Raw genomic sequence first — 18,372 nt, 5'->3', positions numbered from 1 at the left:
CGGATTAGGAATAGTTTCTACCAATACAACGTTAAAGCTGTTTGTCTGAGTTTAGGCTGACAAAAAGTGTCTCGCTAACGTCAGCTAACAGCCTTCTGTGTCATCATTGAGCAGCCCAAACGGAGCCGTTGCTATGGATACTCATAGACTCAGAGGACAAAAAATTATGACGAGGGTGAAGTGACCACAATTACTGGCCATAACCACACAACTACTGAGCAGAGCCACACAGCTTCTGACTGCACACCTACTGACCACGCAACTAATCACCATAACTACTGACCACAACCACACAACTATTGACCCAAACACAACAACTGACCACAGCTACTGACCACAAAACTACTTACCACTAGTGACCACAACTACTGATTACAACCACATAAATACTGACCACACAACTACTGACCTAACCTACTGACCACAACCACACAACTACTGAGCACAACTACTGAACCAAACACCTACTTACTAAAACAACTGACCATTACTGACCACATATACTGACCACACACACAAAACTACTGAACAAAACTACTGACCTCAACTACTGACCACTCAACCACAACCACACTACTAGTGACCACAACCAAACAACTACTGAGCACAGCCACACAACTTCTGACTACACACCTACGGACCACACATCTAATCACCATAACTACTGATCACCACAACTACTGACCACAACCACACAACTACTGACCACAACACAACAACTGACCATAACCACACAACTACTGACCACACAACTACTGACCTAACCTACGGGTCACAACCACACAACTACTGACCACAACCACATAGCTACTGACCAAAACTACCGGCCACAACCACACAACTACCGACCAAAACTACTGACCACAACTACTGACCTAACCTACGGGTCACAACCACACAACTACTGACCACAACCACACAACTACCGACCAAAACTATGGACCATACAACAACTGACCACAACCACACAACTACCGACCAAAACTACTGACCACAACTACTGAGAAGGGATGGGCATTTGAAATGATTTGACTATTTGAATAACATAATTGAAGTACAACTTTTTAAACTGCTTGCACTACCACAAAAATAATTTTAAAGAGCTTTAGCAAGCCCCACAACTTTACTTGTAAAGTTACAATCTAGTTATTCTTTAGCGCGCTACTCCTACACTGTTTAAGCTAGAAACGCTATTCAAACTTTAAAACGTGAAGAATTGTTTCACTTGATAAAATATACAACTTTTTGCCTTTCTTTTGTCCTCTTTCACCTTCTATGGGATTTCCTATGGGAGCTCCCCATTGAGACATTATCACTTCCAACTTCCATTCACTTTCAATGCAACAATACAACAACTTTAGACTCAAGTCATCTACTTTAGGTGAAAAAAGTATTAAAAAGGAATAGCTGGTACCAATCAATAGAACGAGCTGTTTTAGTAACCCATCAACTGCTCTCTTTTCATGTCAGAAGCTAGCAGATTCATTACTTACCAATACCAACTGCAAATTCCAATAAAACGACATCACGTTTTGAAGTTCACTTTCCTTGCTTTGTATAACAACACTATCATGAATGTAGTTACAAGGTTTTGTGGGTCAGAGTGCAGTATTTATTTAGTTTAACATTTTTAAAACTTTGTTGTTATCTAGCATGTTTCTCATACTGGCTTTAGCCATAAGGCAGCAGTGTTGCCAAGGCTACTGTTGCCTAGCAATGCTTGACTCGGAAGGGAGAGAATGTCTTCTTAGCTCGACAAATTCCCATGATTTGTGAGTCTTTTTCAGACCAAACAGCTAGCATTAAGATTTCTAATGTGTCCCCCGGTCTAGACAACCTGGAAGGTTATAGTGAAAATGTCTAATGCTCACCAGCATCATTCTCATTCTCAGGATCATGCTCCGTGCTCTAAAAAGCTTAACTGTCTAGTTTGCCTGTCTGTAAAGAGAAGGGTGGGCTGTACCCCGGTTGGATAGAGTGGATTAGGAATAGTTTTTACCAATAAAAAGTTACAGCTGTTTGTCGGAGTTTAGAGTGACAAAAAGGCTAGCTAACATCAGCTAACATCAGCTCTCTGTGTCATCATTGAGCAGCCCAAATGGATCCGTTGCTATGGATACTCACAGACCCAGAGCGCAAAAATTATGATGAGGATGAAGAGGTGAGCACAATTACTGACCACAACCACACAACTATTGACCACACAACTACTGACCACAACCGCACAAAAACTGAGCACTTGACCACAACTACTGACCACATCTAGTGACCACAGACAAACAAGTACTGATCACAACCACACAATCACTGACCACACAACTAGAGAAATGGCATCGACAGAGATGGTCGCCTTGCTTTGCGTTCTTAGGGAAACTATGCAGTAGTTACCAGAGCATACCGGAGCATATGCTTTCAATGGCTCAGACACGAGGTGCATGTGGTAGGTTCTACAGGAAATCACGGACTACAAAAACAAAAACAGCCACGTCACGGACACCGACGTCACGCTTCCAGACAAACTAAACACCTTCTTTGCCCGCTTTGAGGATAATACAGTGCCACCGTCTCGGCTCGCTAACAAAGACTGCATCACCCCACTCACCTTCTCCGTGGCTGACGTGAGTAAAACATTTAAACTTGTTAACCCTCGCAAGGCTGCTGGCCCGGAGGGCATCCCGACCCACGTCCTCAGAGCATGCGCAGAACAGGTGGCTGGGTCATTTACAGACATATTTCAATCGCTCCCTATCTCAGTTTGTTGTCCCCACATGCTTCAAGATGGCCACCATTGTCCCTGTACCCAAGAAGGCAAAGAAAACTAAATGACTACCGCCCCGTAGCACTCACTTCTGTCATCATGAAGTGCTTTGAGAGACTAGTCAAGGATCATATCACCTCTACCTTAACTGTCACCCTAGACCCACTTCAGTTTGCATACCGCCCCAACAGGTCCACAGATGACACAATCGCCATCACACTGCACACTACCCTATCCCCTCTGGACAAAAATAATACTGATGTAAGAATGAATTGACTACAGCTCAGCATTCAACACCATAGTACCCTCCAAGCTCATCATCAAGCTGGAGGTCCTGGGTGTCAACCCCGCCCTGTGCAACTGGGTCCTGGACTTTGACGGGCTGCCCCCAGGTGGTGAAGGTAGGTAACAACATCTCCACTTTGCTGACCTTCAACACTGGGGCCCCACAAGGGTGTGTGCTCAGCCCTCTCCTGTACTCCCTGTTCACCCACGACTGCATTGCCATGCACACCTCCAACTCAATCATCAAGTTTGCAGATGACACAACAGCCTGATCACCAACAATGATTGAGACAGCCTACAGGGAGGAGGTGAGGGCACTCGGAGTGTGGTGTCAGGAAAACAATCTTTCACTCAACTTCAACAAAACAAAGGAGATGATCGTGGACTTCAGGAAACAGCAGAGGGAGCACCCCCCTATCCACATCGAAGGGACAGCAGTGGAGAAGTTGGAACGTTTTAATTTCTTGAGCGTACACATCACAGACAAACTGAAATGGTCCACCCATACAGACAGTGTGGTGAAGGCACAACAACGTCTATTCAACCTCCACAACACCTACAGCACCCAACGTCACAGATTGGCTTAAAAGATCATCAAGGAAAATAACCACCCGAGCAACTGCCTGTTCACACCACCGCTATCATCCAGAAGGCGAGGTCAGTACAGGTGCATCAAAGCTAGGACTGAGAGATAGAAGCTGTTTTTCAATCTCAAGGCCATCAGACTGCAAAATAGCAATCACTCACTCAGAGAAGCTGCTGCCTACATTGAGACCCAATCACTGGACACATTAATAAATGGATCACGAGTCACTTTAAACAATGCCACTAAATCAAATCAAATGTATTTATAAAGCTCTTCTTACATCAGCTGATATATCAAAGTGCTGTACAGAAACCCAGCCTAAAACCCCAAACAGCAAGCAATGCAGGTGTAGAAGCATGGTGGCTAGGAATATCTCCCTAGAAAGGCCAAAACCTAGGAAGAAACCGAGAGAGGAACCAGGCTATGAGGGGTGGCCAGTCTTCTTCTGGCTGTGCCGGGTGGAGAATATAACAGAACATGGCCAAGATTTTCAAAGGTGACCAGCAGGGTCAAATAATAATAATCACAGTGGATGTCGAGGGTGTAACAGGTCAGCACCTCAGGAGTAAATGTCAGTTGGCTTTTCATAGCCGATCATTCAGAGTATCTCTGGCCAGATAGTCCTGAGGTATGGTCCTAGGGCTCAGGTCCTCTGAGAGAGAGAAAGACAGAAGGAGAGTTAGAGAGAGCATACTTAAATGCACACAGGACACCAAATAAGACAGGAGAAATACTCCAGATATAACAGACTGGGCCTAGCCCCCCGACACATAAACTACTGCAGCATAAATACTGGAGGCTGAGACAGGAGTGGTCGGGAGACACTGTGGCCCCATCCAACGATACCCCCAGACAGGGCCAAATAGGCAGGATATAACCCCGGACAGGGCCAAACAGGCAGAATATAACCCCACCCACTTTGCCAAAGCACAGCCCCCCACACCACGAGAGGGATATCTTCAACCACCAACTTACCATCCTGAGACAAGACCGTGTATAGCCCACAAAGATCTCTGCCACGGCACAACCCAAGGGGGCGCCAAAATAATGGCACCTTAATATTGTTTACATATCTTACATTTCTCATAACATATACTGTATTGTTTTACCATCTACTGCACCTTGCCTATGCCGCTCAGCCATCGCTCATCCATATACTTACAGTTGAAGTCGGAAGTTTACATACACTTAAGTTGGAATCATTAAACGTTGTTTTTCAACCACTCCACACATTTCTTGTTAACAAACTATAGTTTTGGCAAGTCGGTTAGGACATCTACTTTGTGCATGACACAAATAATTTTTACAACAACTGTTTACAGACAGATTATTTCACTTATAATTCACTGCATCACAATTCCAGTTGGTCAGAAGTTTACATACACTAAGTTGACTGAGCCTTTAAACAGCTTGGAAAATTCCAGAAAATGATGTCATGGCTTTAGAAGCTTCTGATAGACTAATTTACATAATTTGAGTTAATTGGAGGTGTAACTGTGGATGTATTTCAAGGCCTTCCTTCAAACTCAGTGCCTCTTTGCTTGACATCATTGGAAAATCAAAAGAAATTAGCCAAGACCGCAGAAAAAAATGTAGACCTCCACAAGTCTGGTTCATTCTTGGGAGCAATTTCCAAATGCCTGAAGGTACCACGTTCATCTGTACAAACAATAGTATGCAAGTATAAACACCACGGGACCGCTCAGGAAGGAGACGCGTTCGTTCTGTCTCCTAGAGATGAACATACTTGGTGTGAAAAGTGCAAATCAATCCCAGAACAACAGCAAAGGACCTTGTGAAGATACTGGAGGAAACAGGTAGAAAAGTATCTATATCCACAGTAAAACAAGTCCTATATTGACATAACGTCAAAGGCCGCTCAGCAAGGAAGAAGCCACTGCTCCAAAACCGCCATAAAAAATCTAGACTAGGGTTTGCAACCTCACATGGTGACATAGATCGTACTTTTGGCGAAATGTCCTTTGGTCTGATGAAACAAAAATAGAACTGTTTGGCCATAATGTCCATTGTTATCTTTGGAGGAAAAAGGGGGAGGTTTGCAAGCTGAAAAACACCATCCCAACTGTGAAGCACGGGGGTGGCAGCATCATATTGTGGGGGTGCTTTGCTGCAGGAGGGACTGGTGCACTTCTCAAAATAGATGGCATCATGAGGTAGGAAAATTATGTGGATATATTGATGTAACATCTCAAGACATCAGTCAGGAAGTTAAAGCTTGGCCTGCAATTGCTCGGCCTCCGACCGCAAGCCCTACAGAGGGTAATGCATACTGCCCAATACATCACTGGGACCAAGCTGCCTGCCATCCAGGACCTCTACACCAGGCGATGTCAGAGGAAGGCCCTAAAAGACCCCAGCCATCCCAGTCATAAACTGTTCTCTCTACTACCGCATGGCAAGTGTTACGGGAGTGCCAAGTCTAGGACAAAAAGTATTCTCAACAGTTTTTACCCCCAAGCCATAAGACTCCTGAACAGGTAATCACAAATGGCTACCCAGACTATTTGTATTGTGTGCCCTCCCAACCCCTCTTTTACGCTGCTGCTACTCTCTGTTTATCACATATGCACATTTACTTTAACTATACATTCACGTGCATATGTACATACTACCTCTGCCCCGACCAACCAGTGCGCCCACACATTGGCTAACCGGGCTATCTGCATTGTGTCCCACCACCCACTCTTTACGCTACTGCTACTCTCTGTTCATCATATACGCATAGTCACTTTAACCATATCTACATGTACATACTACCTCAATCAGCCTGACTAACCGGTGTCTGTATGTAGCCTCGCTAATGTATATAGCCTCGCTACTGTATATAGCCTCACTACTGTATATAGCCTCGCTACTGTATATAGCCTCACTACTGTATATAGCCTCACTACTGTATATAGCCTCTACTGTATATAGCCTCTCTACTGTATATAGCCTCACTACTGTATATAGCCTCACTACTGTATATAGCCTCTACTGTATATAGCCTCTCTACTGTATATAGCCTCTCTACTGTATATAGACTCTCTACTGTATATAGCCGCTCTACTGTATATAGCCTCTCTACTGTATTTAGCCTCACTACTGTATATAGCCTCTACTGTATATAGCCTCTCTACTGTATATCTGTTCGCTGCTCTGGCCCCCCAATGGTGGAACAAACTCCCTCACGACGCCAGGACAGCGGAGTCAATCACCACCTTCCGGAGACACCTGAAACCCCACCTCTTCAAGGAATACCTAGGATAGGGTAAGTAAGGGTAAGTAATCCTTCTCACCCCCCCCCCCCAACAAGATTTAGATGCAAGTGGCTGTTCCACTGGTTGTCATAAGGTGTATGCACCAATTTGTAAGTAGCTCTGGATAAGAGCGTCTGCTAAATGACTTAAATGTAAATGTAATGTAAATGTATATAGCCTCTACTGTATATAGCCTCTCTACTGTATATAGCCTCACTACTGTATATAGCCTCTACTGTATATAGCCTCTCTACTGTATATAGCCTCTCTACTGTATATAGCCTCTACTGTATATAGCCTCTCTACTGTATATAGCCTCACTACTGTATATAGCCTCTCTACTGTATATAGCCTCACTACTGTATATAGCCTCTACTGTATATAGCCTCTACTGTATATAGCCTCTACTGTATATAGCCTCTCTACTGTATATAGCCTCTCTACTGTATATAGCTTCGCTACTGTATATAGCCTCTACTGTATATAGCCTCTTGTATACTGTTGTTTTATATAGCCTCTTGTATATAGCCTCTCTTTATATAGCCTCTCTACTGTATATAGCTTCGCTACTGTATATAGCCTCTCTACTGTATATAGCCTCTCTACTGTATATAGCTTCGCTACTGTATATAGCCTCTCTACTGTATATAGCCTCTCTACTGTATATAGCCTCTCTACTGTATATAGCTTCGCTACTGTTTTTCACTGTCTTTTTACTGTTGTTTTTATTTCTTTACTTACCTTTCTTTGCACTATTGATTAGAGCCTGTAAGTAAGCATTTCACGGTAAGGTCTACTACCTGTTGTATTCAGCATTTCACTGTAAGGTCTACTACCTGTTGTATTCAGCATTTCACTGTAAGGTCTACTACCTGTTGTATTCGGCGCATGTGGCAAATAAATTTGAATCAAGGCGCCCTCTCCGAAAAGGTTAATTGACCCACAGTCCCACACGGTGACATTCTGGAATTTATATATTTTTTGTGCGGGCGCCCCATATCCCTGGCAAGATACCGCCCTGGGTGGCTGCCCATGTCGCCTATGTCTAAATCCGCCACTTCCAACAAGTAATATATGTTTCAGCAAGATTGGATTTTTTTTTTTACATTAGAAGGAAGCGTTACAGTATGTTTAGCAGTGATGTCCCATCCTTTCAGGCTGATGGCCTGAAGTAGGACTAAATACATTTAAATTGTGGAGTAGGGTATTTATTATTATTATATCATTTCATTTTTTGTGAGTGTAGTGTTATATGGTAGGTTATTTGTTGTATTATATATATTTTTTAAAACTAATTAAGCAGAGGGGCGGCAGGGTAGCCTAGTGGTTAGAGCGTTGAACTAGTAACTGGAAGGTTGCAAGTTCAAACCCCTGAGCTGACAAGGTACAAATCTGTCGTTCTGCCCCTGAACAGGCAGTTAACCCACTGTTCCCAGGCCGTCATTGAAAATAAGAATTTGTTCTTAACTGACTTGCCTGGTTAAATAAAGGTTAAAAAAAAAAAAAAAGTATAAGGGAGTTATACTCCAGTCTAGTAGATGGCGGTAATGCAACATTATTGGATGCCAACTGCCGTTAAACCTCATCAATGAAGAAAACGTCGATCAGAGTGGCCATTATACAGCGAGTTTCCTTTGTAGGGGGCGACAGGGAAATAACAGTACCGCCCCACACGGTGTATACGTGGGACATACAAATACCAGGAAGATTAACAAGCTTTGTATTGAGGATATCGGTACCGACGGCTCGTTGATGTTAGCTACCGGCGCATCGTTAAGTTAGCTACAACGCCATCCATAGTTCCGGTTGACGTTATTTCATTACTTCACCATATCCACCAGTTAGCTAAAAACAGCACATCTGATCAGTTTTCAAAATGGACGATAAAGTCTTTACGATGGAATTAGACCAATGGATCGAGCAACTGAATGACTGCAAGCAACTATCGGAGAATCAAGTGAGAACGCTCTGCGAAAAGGTAAAGGACATCCAACTGTTTCTTCACCGCTAGCTTCATAGCTCTCCCTGACCGAGGTTGCAGTCCAAACACTAAGACACACCCAGCCCCTCAGCCCTCAAATGAAACGGACACTTCTGATGACGTTTCATGACGTCTGACGAGCGTACAGTAGCAGGGCGAGGGAGGAGTGGTTTCTAAATGGACCGCCCTTGCCCGGAAATGTGTCACTAGTTCATCCCGCGATGGTTGTGTTTTCAGCCACCGGTGGTGCTTTATATGCGCTACAGTCAATTATGAGTGCATGTCTACTTATATTAGCTATATAATAATTAATATATGCCTACTGTATGATAGCCAGCAAATTAATTAGCTAACTAACGTTAGCCTGCCTATCTGGAACTTCAGAAGGAACATTTCCAAAAGATAATTTAAAAAACATATTTGCTTTTTACGAGATGTGTTTGTGTAGTCATGTGCATTAGTATCACAATTTCTAATTATTTGCATTTGTTTTTACTTACAATTGTATGTAGACTCCTATTAATGTTGTTTTTAAGTTTTGTCAGGCTTTTCTTAGCAGTTGTGCAATTGTCACAAATTGTATTATGGGGAATTTCAGGCCCCGGAGTGAACATAATTGTACACTCGCAAACTCAACTAAAAACGAGGGCTGTGGAGGCTAATCATTTGTACCGCCCTCCAAAATGGTGATGGGGATTCCCCAAAGGGAATAAGTCAAGGGTAAGTGGACGAGGCTATGTCTTTTATGAGTTTGAACCGCAGCTCGAGTCTGTAATATCTACATGTTTCAAGCAAACCACAATAGTCCCTGTATTCAAGAAAGCAAAGGTAACCTGCCTAACCTCTTTCTAAAATTATCAGCTGAAAGTGTTGCATCTTCTGTTACAAGCCTGTTCAACCTCTTTTGTATCGTCTGAGATCCCCAAAGATTGGAATGCTGCCGCGGTCATCACCCTCTTCAATGGGGGATACGCTCTAGACCCAAACTGCTTCAGACCTATATCTATCCTTCCCTGCCTTTCTAAGGTCTTCAAAGGCCAAGTTAACAAACAGATCACTGACCAGTTCGAATCCCTCTGTACCTTCTCCGTCTTAAACGATATCATAACCGCCATCGATAAGAGACAATACTGTGCAGCTGTATTCATCGACCTGGCCAAGGCTTTCGACTCTGTTAATCACCACATTCTTATCGGCAGACTCAACATTCTTGGTTTCTCAAATGACTGCCTCGCCTGGTTCACCAACAACTTCTCTGATACAGTTCAGTGTGTCAAATCGGAGGGCCTGTTGTCCGAACCTCTGGAGGTCTGCTCGTGACACAGGGTTCTATTCTCGGGCTGACTCTTTTCTCTGTATACATCAAATGATGTCGCTCTTGCTGCTGGTGATTCTCTGATCCACCTCTATGCAGACGACACCATTCTGTATACTTCTGGCCATTCTTTGGACACTGTGTTAACTAACTTCCATACAAGCATCAATGCCATACAACTCTCCTTCCGTGGCCTCCAATTGCTCTTAAATGCAAATAAAACTAAATGCATGCTCTTTTTAACCGATTGCTGCCCGCACCGTCCCACCTGTCCAGCATCACTACTCTGGATGGTTCTGACTTAGAATAGGTTGACAACTACAAATAACTAGGTGTCTGGTTAGAGTGTAAACTCTCCTTCCGGACTCATATTAAGCATCTCCAATCCAAAATTAAATCTAGAATTGGCCTCCTATTTTGCAACAAAGCATCCTTCACTCATGCTGCCAAACATACCCTCGTAAAACTGACTATCCAGCTGATCCTTGACTTCGGCGATGTCATTTACAAAATAGCCTCCAACACTCTACTCAGCAAACTGGATGCAGTCTATCACATTGTCATCCGTTTTGTCACAACTCCATATACTACCCTTCACTGCGACCTGTATGCTCTCGTTGGCTGGCCCTCGCTTTGTATTCGTCGCCAAAACCTCTGGCTCCAGGTCATCTACAAGCCTTTGCTAGGTAAAGCCCCGCCCTATCTCAGCTTACTGGTAACCATAGCAGCACCCACCAGCAGGTATATTTCACTGGTCGCCTCCAAAGCCAATTCTTCCTTTGGCTGCCTCTCCTTCCAGTTCTTTGCTGCCAATGACTGGAACGAATTGAAAAAATCACTGAAGCTGGAGACTCATATCTCCCTCACTAACTTTAAGCACCAGCTGTCAGAGCAGCTCACAGATCACTGCACCTGTATATAGCCCATCTGTAAATAGCCCATCCAACTATCTCATCCCCATACTGTTATTTTTCTCTCCTTTGCACCCCAGTATCTCTACTTGCACATTCATCACTCCAGTTTTTAAATTGTCATTATTTCGCCACTGGCCTTTTTATTGTCTTACCTCCCTTCTCTTACCTCATTTGCACACGCTGTACATAGACTTTTTCTATTGTGATATTGACTATTTGTTTGTTTATCCCATGTGTAACTCTGTCTTGTGTTGCACTGCTTTTCTTTATCTTGGACAGGTCGCAGTTGTATATGAGAACTTGTTCTCAACTAGCTTACCTAGTAATAATAATAAATAAATGACTACCGCCCAGTACATCGCTGGGGTCAAGCTTCCTGCCATCCAGGACCTATATACTAGGCAGAGTCAGAGGAAGGCCCCAAATTATTTAATTTTTTTTACCCTGCTACTACTCGCTGTTTATTATATATGCATAGTCACCTTACCCCTACCTACTAACCTGTACCCCCGCACATTGAATCTGTACCCCTGTATATAGCCTCATTATTATTATTTTGTGTTGCGTCTATTTTTTTTGTTTATTTTGTAAATATTTTCTTAACCAACAATGCAGTTCAAGAATGAGTTAAGGGCTTGTAAGGTCTGTAGACCTTACCTTTTCATGGTATTTGGCACATGTGACATACAATTTGATAACTATGGGTGTGTTCTTAAATTTAATCTGGAGTGCTGGAGTGCACTCTGGTCGTTTGTAAATTCATCAGTTATTCTGCGCTCTGGCACACTGAGATGAGAGCACTCTGAAATCTAAGTATATTTTTAAATTTTATTTTTTATGTAACCTTTTATTTAACTAGGCAAATCCGTAAAAAAAAATCTTATTCTTACCCCGGCCAAACCTGGATGACACTGGGCCAATTGTGCGCCGCCATATGGGACCAATCACGACCGAGATACAGCCTACAAGCCAGAGTGACTTTATGAACACACCCTATGTTTCCATTACTGGGCGTTACCGGATAGTTTAGCTATCCAAAACGCCAACATAGTATCGCCCAGAGCAGGTTAGTTTAGCTATCCAAAACGCCAACATAGTATCGCCCAGAGCAGGTTAGTTTAGCTATCCAAAACGCCAACATAGTATCGCCCAGAGCAGGTTAGTTTAGCTATCCAAAACGCCAACATAGTATCGCCCAGAGCAGGTTAGTTTAGCTATCCAAAACGCCAACATAGTACCGCCCAGAGCAGGTTAGTTTAGCTATCCAAAACGCCAACATGGTACCGCCCAGAGCAGGTTAGTTTAGCTATCCAAAACGCCAACATGGTACCGCCCAGAGCAGGTTAGTTTAGCTATCCAAAACGCCAACATAGTACCGCCCAGAGCAGGTTAGTTTAGCTATCCAAAACCCCAACATGGTATCGCCCAGAGCAGGTTAGTTTAGCTATCCAAAACCCCAACGTGGTATCGCCCAGAGCAGGTTAGTTTAGCTATCCAAAACGCCAACGTGGTATCGCCCAGAGCAGGTTAGTTTAGCTATCCAAAACGCCAACGTAGTATCGCCCAGAGCAGGTTAGTTTAGCTATCCAAAACGCCAACATACTATCGCCCAGAGCAGGTTAGTTTAGCTATCCAAAACGCCAACATGGTACCGCCCAGAGCAGGTTAGTTTAGCTATCCAAAACGCCAACATAGTATCGCCCAGAGCAGGTTAGTTTAGCCATCCAAAACGCCAACATAGTATCGCCCAAAGCAGGTTAGTTTAGCTATCCAAAACGCCAACATGGTATCGCCCAGAGCAGGTTAGTTTAGCTATCCAAAACGCCAACATAGTATCGCCCAGAGCAGGTTAGTTTAATAATCTGTCTATATTCTCGATTTGGGGGAAAAATGTATCTTATAAACGTCCGTGTCCAGTTACAGGTGATTCTACAGAAACATCTTCCATGTTGTGCAGGTCTTTGTTTTGGGGGAACTGTGTGGCACTGTCGTCCACTTCTACACGTGTCTGCGTTACATAAAACGACTAGTTCCTGCAAAGATGCTGTGAAATGCTAGATGTGCGGCAGCTAAGATGGCAAGTTGCCCGAGGTGCCTCCTCACGCAGTGCAAATAGGGTGACCATATTTAAAATAACCCAATGCGGATAACAGGATGATTTTGTGGGACATTCATGGAACAGTGTATCCAACATGAATACATTTTTTTGGGCACAAGTTCTTGAAATTTTCCACGTTGACTGACCTTCATGTCTTAAAGTAATGATGGACTATCGTTTCTCTTTGCTTATTTGAGCTGTTCTTGTCATAATATGGACTTGGTATTTTACCAAATAGGGCTGTTTTCTGTATACCACCATTAACTTGTCACAAAATAACTGATTTGCTCCAATGCATTAAGAAGGAAATAAATTCCACAAATGAACTTTTAACAAGGTACACCTGTTAATTGAAATGCATTCAGGTGACTACCTCATGAAGCTGCTTGAGAGAATGCCTTGACAGCTTTGCACAGTATTGGCAAAGGGTGGCTACTTTGAAAAATATTAAATATATTTTGATTTGTTAAACACTTTTTGGGGGGGTTGCATGATCCCATATGTGTTATTTCCATAGGTTTGATGTCTTCACTGTTCAACAATGTAGAAAATGTGTGTGTGTATGTATATATATATATATATATATATATACATACACACACACACACATTTTCTACATTTCTATATATATATATATATTTACCTTGAATGAGTAGGTGTGTCAACTTTTGGCTGGTACTGTACATATTCAAAAATTTATCAAAACCAGAGGACGATATTCAGAAATTATTTAATACAACTCGGTCTACACCCCCTGGTGCCACATTCTTGGCTTCCCGCTTCCTGCCACTATATCCATCACAAAGCGAATGCACAAGTTGCATTTTGAAAGCCTTCAGGGACAAGCGCCTGTGGTTTCTGTGAAGGAGCTTTTGCAGGGTCCCCCACACAATGAGCATACCCCAAAACACTTACTTCCACTATTTCCTGGCTGTGCGTCCAACATTATAGTAGCTCCTGAACTGGTCGATGGTCAACCCCAACAATTTTCTTTCTTGTTGTAATCCAGGACCAGCTCTGGAGCACAGAACTGAATGTTGTTCCTGTATTTTGATACTGGTTTTAGGGTGTCAAATCTCTGAGCTATTATAAAGTACACCTCATTTGTCCCTCCCGCAGCACACCATAACATTATCCACAGACCATTTTAGAATCTGACCTCTGTGGAGCTTGCCCTCCATAATGGGGGAATTCGTCCTATTGTGCCTTACTGTGCCACAATAGTATGTGTTAGTGCCAAGAAAATCTCTCACCGGGGGTTTGAGGGAAAATAAGATGTCATCATAGACCTGGTGATCTGACAAGAGAGAGCCCCACATGAGCTCAATGACACCTATAAGGCTAAGCCAAGCTCTGTTGCTTCATCCCCCTGATCTGTGTACACACTGAAAGCAAGGCAGTAGCCAGTCAAGGAGTCAGACACCATATTTTTATCCCCCACTTTTTGGGGGCATTTACTGCTTTCACAGTAGCCTACCGTTGGTAGATGACGTAGTAGTTGAAGTAGTTTGGGGAAATTCTCTTGCAGTTTTCTGATAAAAAGCCTGACTTTGTCATTTCTGTCACATTGGCTGAATGTGGATCGAAGAAGTACATGTATTTACTAGGGATGCACCAATATGTCATTTTGGCCGATACCGATATTTAAATAATTGTGGCCTTTTAAGTATTATATTACAGTTAAATAGTTGAAACACACACTGACCAAAAACGTATTTTTGTTGCCATCTACGTATGTCCCCATTTCCAGTAAAACCTATTTCTTTCACTTACTTGCTGTGTAGTTTTGTTCAGTCTCAACCAGGATTTCATCATACATGTCAATCAGTGAAGTTTCAGCTCTGTCTGTCCGTGGCCTCTTCATCCGTGCGCACTGTCACTGTGTCCGTTTCCAGCTTGTCCAGCTGTATCTAATATTTCACATAAACCCTGTTTCTTGTCTGCATCGAAGTAGCAGTCCTTGTAACTAGCATCGAGCATGGTGGCAACACAGTGGAGGCTCAGAGACAATGCCTGTTAAAGAAGTAGCAGTCCTTGTACCTAGCATCGAGCATGGTGGAGACACAGTGGAGGCTCAGAGAGAATGCCTGTTAAAGAAGTAGTGGTCCTTGTACCTAGCATCGAGCATGGTGGAGACACAGTAAAGAGGCTCAGAGAGAATGCCTGTTAAAGAAGTAGCAGTCCTTGTACCTAGCATCGATCATGGTGGTGACACAGTGGAGGCTCAGAGAGAATGCCACCTAATCGCTTGTTCAGTACTTTTGTAAGTTTAACCCCACGGTCTGTGTGGGCAGTTTTGTTGAGCATGCATTTCAATGCCATGACAGGGCATCACGTCTGCTGCAGGCGCAGTTGATAAGCTTGTATCTCAAGTCAGTTGTTTGAATGGAGCTAGGAGTGTGTTCATGTTCTCAAATGCCATTGAACTGGCAGCAGCGGAATGAGAACCAGCACAGTCTTGTGCTTTCCTCAGTACTAAATCCTTGTCGACCCACTATACTGTCAGACTCGGCATGTTCATGGGGCTGACATCGCTCGTCAAATGTCAGTTGTGAAGCTAATAGCAGTGACACCCATAACAAGTAGCTCATGCTTTTCAATAATAATGTGTAACTCCGCCAGGGCAACAATTTTTTTCAAATGACTGCTTGACTTTAACTTGTTTAGTTGTTGGAAGTGTGCACTTACAGTGGGGCAAAAAAGTATTTAGTCAGTCACCAATTGTGCAAGTTCTCCCACTTAAAAAGATGAGAGAGGCCTGTAATTTTCATCATAGGTACACTTCAACTATGACAGACAAAATGAGAGAAAAAAATCCTGAAAATCACATTGTAGGATTTTTTATGAATTTATTTGCAAATTATGGTGGAAAATAAGTATTTGGTCACCTACAAACAAGCAAGATTTCTTGCTCTCACAGACCTGTAACTTCTTCTTTAAGAGGCTCCTCTGTCCTCCACTCGTTACCTGTATTAATGGCAGCTGTTTGAACTTGTTATCAGTATAAAAGACATCTGTCCACAACCTCAAACAATCACACTCCAAACTCCACTATGGCCAAGACCAAAGAGCTGTCAAAGGACACCAGAAACAAAATTGTAGACCTGCACCAGGCTGGGAAGACTGAATCTGCGATAGGTAAGCTGCTTGGTTTGAAGAAATCAACTGTGGGAGCAATTTTTCGGAAATGGAAGACATACAAGACCACTGATAATCTCCCTTGATCTGGGGCTCCACGCAAGATCACAAGAACGGTGAGAAAAAATCCCAGAACCACACGGGGGGACCTAGTGAATGACCTGCAGAGAGCAGGGACCAAAGTAACAAAGCCTACCATCAGTAACACACTACGCCGCCAGGGACTCAAATCCTGCAGTGCCAGACGTGTCCTGCTTAAGCCAGTACATGTCCAGGCCCGTCTGAAGTTTGCTAGAGAGCATTTGGATGATCCAGAAGAAGATTGAGAGAATGTCATATGGTCAGATGAAACCAAAATAGAACTTTTTGGTAAAAACTCAACTCGTCGTGTTTGGAGGACAAAGAATGCTGAGTTGCATCCAAAGAACACCATACCTACTGTGAAGCATGGGGGTGGAAACATGATGCCTTGGGGCTGTTTTTCTGCAAAGGGACCAGGACGACTGATCCGTGTAAAGGAAAGAATGAATGGGGCCATGTATCGTGAGATTTTGAGTGAAAACCTCCTTCCATCAGCAAGGGCATTGAAGATGAAACGTGGCTGGGTCTTTCAGCGTGACAATGATCCCAAACACACCGCCCGGGCAACGAAGGAGTGGCTTCGTAAGAAGCATTTCAAGGTCCTGGAGTGGCCTAGCCCGTCTCCAGATCTCAACCCCATAGAAAATCTTTGGAGGGAGTTGAAAGTCTGTGTTGCCCAGCAACAGCCCCAAAACATCACTGCTCTAGAGGAGATCTGCATGGAGGAATGGGCCAAAATACCAGCAACAGTGTGTGAAAACCTTGTGAAGACTTACAGAAAACGTTTGGCCTCTGACATTGACAACAAAGGGTATATAACAAAGTATTGAGAAACTTTTGTTATTGACCAAATACTTATTTTCCACCATAATTTGCAAATAAATTCATAAAAAATCCAACAATGTGATTTTTCTGTATTTTTTTTCTCATTTTGCCTGTCATTGTTGAAGTGTACCTATGATAAAAATTACAGGCCTCTCTCATCGTTTTAAGTGGTAGAACATGCACAATTGGTGGCTGACTAAATACTTTTTTTGCCCCACTGTAGTATTTTTCAGCTTTTGAGCTTCTGTGTAGCGCTGTATTTTTTTTTTGTGGCATCGTTACGTCATCTACCTACGTTTATATAGGTATGCACGTCAGCTTTGACATCGGTTTGGCACATCGGAGTTAAACTAGACATCGGGCCGCTATTGGCATTTTTAGCTAATATTGTCCGATTTGGATGCGTCTGCATCCGCCTATGTCACACTTCTATATCTGCGTTGAAAGGTGACAGAGTTAGAGCGTTCGTCAGACCATGAGACATCTTGAAAATCGGTCTTCTTACAAAATCGTCTGGATCGTCGGAATGGTATGAACTACAAACACATCTATGGAAAGATGAGACTCAAGAAAATGATGGCGCTCTACAACAAGCGTCTTAGGACTTGTCTGAAGTCGGTACAGCTGATCTGCCTACTTCTGTCTGAAGCGTCCAAACAGTTTGGGCTACACACTAGTATGAACCCTCTGTGGAAAGGTGAGACTCTCACGTACATGTTTTTCCCACAGGCCTCACAAGACTGGTCTGAAGGTCCCCTGTACTGGAAGTATAAATGTAGACTGTTTAATGCCAAAAATAAGTGGTTAAATACATGTATTAGAAAAAAAATACATGGAAACAAATGTTTCCTGATCTTGTATCTCTCAAATATAGGACAGACACTTCAGAAGGACCTTCCTATGGAATTCTTTGGTGTGGGCTAATAGCAGTAAGGTCAAATAAAATGTACATGAAGCATCCCTACAAAAAATATTTTAAGGGGTTGTAAAATTCTAAATCAAATAGAAAAATTATCCTTAGTATAACCTTCTTTAAACAATTCCATGTAGCTTAGTAACCCCCCCGCTTAGATGGGGCGTAGACTCTTATGGGTTAAACACCATCTCTGGTGGGAAAAAACAGACTCCTAC

At 43.0% G+C, this 18,372-nt stretch overlaps 1 pseudogene; it reads left to right on the top strand.

Annotated features, from left to right (window-relative positions):
- Positions 1-8,478: 8,478 nt before the first annotated feature.
- Positions 8,479-18,372, top strand: part of LOC118385557 (serine/threonine-protein phosphatase 2A catalytic subunit beta isoform-like) — a 369,785-nt pseudogene continuing 359,891 nt past the window's right edge.

Source organism: Oncorhynchus keta, chromosome 6 (genome assembly GCF_023373465.1).
Source record: "Oncorhynchus keta strain PuntledgeMale-10-30-2019 chromosome 6, Oket_V2, whole genome shotgun sequence".
Taxonomy (NCBI): Eukaryota; Metazoa; Chordata; class Actinopteri; order Salmoniformes; family Salmonidae; genus Oncorhynchus; species Oncorhynchus keta.
This window is presented reverse-complemented; position numbering and strand designations above follow the sequence as displayed.